Raw genomic sequence first — 2739 nt, 5'->3', positions numbered from 1 at the left:
CTGGGGAGGTGGGGGGGCAGGTTGTCCATACATGTCTCCCATCAAAAGTACTGCTTTTCCTATATGTCCAGACTTCATTAGGAGACACTGTGGGTCAGTATGAATTGGAGAATGTGGGTATCGCTTATTCTGAAAACTGAAGAATAAAGAAAGTTTAAGAAGCGGACATCTTTCTTTTCAGGTGCTCATTGAAATCTGCCTAATTTCAATACACTCCTGCAAACTTTCCAATTAGCCACACAAGAACTGACAAACTGAAGAAAATTGTGGAAAGAGGCATGGCTCCTTAGGGATTTTTGCATTTTAATGACCACCTTCGGTGTCTTTGGTGCTGAGCCCATGAACCTCAGATGCTGAGAAGGAACTGAAGAAACCTCTCAAGAAGTAAAAGTCAGAAGAAAATCCCAAGTTTCTTGGAGCGTTAATGGGTCCCACTGAGGGTCATTATCAACAAAAGCTCCCTGGTGGCTGATTAGAGCAGAAAGTTGGAGGCCCTGATTGCAGGTAGGCAAAGGCAATGTGAGGGTGGCTGTGATGCCAAGTCAACCTTGATGTGTGTTATCAAGCAGAGTGACCAGGCACTGACAGCCTGCCCCTGGGTAGGGTGATCCTTCTCCTCACACTTTGCTCAGGGGTCTTCTTGGTGGCAGTGGGTGGGTGGGGGTGCCCAAGGCCGAATGCAGAACCATGATACGGCACCCCTGGGCTCCCAGGACACAAGGAGGTAGCAAGGCCACAGTGCTTTAAGGAATGGAGTCTTCACGGGGGCCTTAGTGGCAGAGTCACAAGCCATAGCCAAAAGGACAAAGACCTCAGATCTGTTGGAAGCCTTCAGCCTTGGCAGCACCCTCGGCCATCTCCACCACAGGCTGTCCTATGCTTTCCCATGCCTGTGCCTGTTTCCCTGCAGACCCTAGACACCCAAGCTGCTTCCCCACCTTGCTCCCACCCCGGGATCTCCCCACCTCTCCTGTCATCTTCCTGTCCTCACCTGTTTTTCCTTGAAACACCAAGCCAGGGGCTGATCACAGACTCCCTCTGGGTGACCTCTAGCACCACAGCACTACCCTCCGACTGAAGTTTGCTTTTCCTAATGTCACAACTAAACCCCACAAGCTGCTCTTGGTGGCTTTTTCTCCTTCTCATGCTCTTTCCCACTACCAAGAGAAGCTCCATCATCTCTGAAACCCCCCTCCAAGCAGTCACAGGCTCCTACTTTACTGTCCTTCACCTCCACTTCAGCAGGAAAAAGAAGCCCATATCCCTGAACCTCTCATCATGGACGGGGTTATTCCCACCTAGGAACAGGACTTGACACTTCTCTTCATAGGCATCTGTTGTGTGAATCACCTGAGTTTCTCAAGATCCTTCTGGACCAAAGCTCTTCTGTGTCAAAACAAAACAAAAAGAAAAGAAAAGCAAAATGGCACCAATGGGTTAAGGGTAATGAGGTGCGGGCTGATGGTATTGGAAGGGATCAGAATGTTAAAAGAGACAGACTTAAAAGGGGGGAAGGGAAAGAAAAAAAGGGAGGGGGGATTAGAAGTGAAGGAAAGGATTGGTCAGGGCTGTTTTGGGGGTTCCTGCCAAGTAGCCCTGCATCTGAATAATTCTGGCTGAAGGAGGACAAGAAAGCTGGTCTGCTTCCACTGTCACAGGGCACCTGCGTGCTTTCCCTGACATCAACGAAGGAAGATCGAGAGTGGGAAGAATCACGGACTCCTTCAGGGTGGAAGGCACCTCAGGAGGTCTCTAGGCCAATCTGCTTGCTCACAGCAGGCTCAGCTCTGGGGTCAGAGCAGGTTGCTCTGGGCTTCTTTCAGTCTGGTCCTGGAAAACCCCAAGGGAGGAGACTGCACAGCCTCTCTAGGTGATCACTTCCAATGCTTGATCATCCTCATAGTGGAAAAGCTTTTCCTTATGTCTCCTGCACGAACATCTCTTCTTCCACCTTATGCCCATTGTCTCTTGTCCTCCCACCATGCACCCTGGTGAAGAGCCTGGCTCTATCTTCTTGATGACCTCCTCATAGCCATTGGAAGGCTGCTATGAGATCCCTCCAAAGCCATCTCTTCTCCAAGTTGAACAAGCCCCATTTCCTCACAGAACAAGTGCTCCCGCTCCCCAACTATTGTGAGGGCCCTCGGCCAAATTTGCTCCCAGTTATCAACCTCTGTCTTGTTCTGGGAACCTAAACCTGGATGCAGTGTTCTAGATGTGGTCTAATGAATACCGACTAGAAGGTGATCATCATTTCCCTTGACTGCCTGGCTGTGCTCCTGGTCATACAGCCCACGATGCTTCTGGCCTTCTTTCTGCCAGGGAATGCTGCTGGCTCATGTTTTGCCTCCTGTCCCCCAGCACCCTTAGGTCCTTTTCCACAGAGCCACTGCCCAGGCACTCAGGCCCCAGCCTGTAACACTGCGGGGTGTTGGTTTACCCCAGGTGCAAGCCCTGTCATTTGTCCTTGTTGAATTTCATGATGTTCCTGACAGCCCATTCCTCCTGGCTGTCTAGGTCCCTCTCAGTGGCAGCCCTCAAGCATATGGCTGGGCCCCCCTGCAGTTCTGGGTCCTCAGCAAGCATCTTGAGTATTGCCTCTTCCATGTCACTAATAAAGTTGCTGGACAGGACAAGTTCCTGGAGAGACCCTCGGGTGCTCCATTTCTCTCTGGCCTCCAGGAAGAGTACTACACATTCACCACTGCCCTCTGAACCTGATCATCCAACAAGTTCTTT

The sequence above is a fragment of the Apteryx mantelli genome, unplaced genomic scaffold, assembly GCF_036417845.1.
Source record: "Apteryx mantelli isolate bAptMan1 unplaced genomic scaffold, bAptMan1.hap1 HAP1_SCAFFOLD_20, whole genome shotgun sequence".
In the NCBI taxonomy this organism is placed as follows: Eukaryota; Metazoa; Chordata; class Aves; order Apterygiformes; family Apterygidae; genus Apteryx; species Apteryx mantelli.
The sequence above is the reverse complement of the archived record's forward strand: the minus strand, read 5'-3'. Positions refer to the sequence as shown.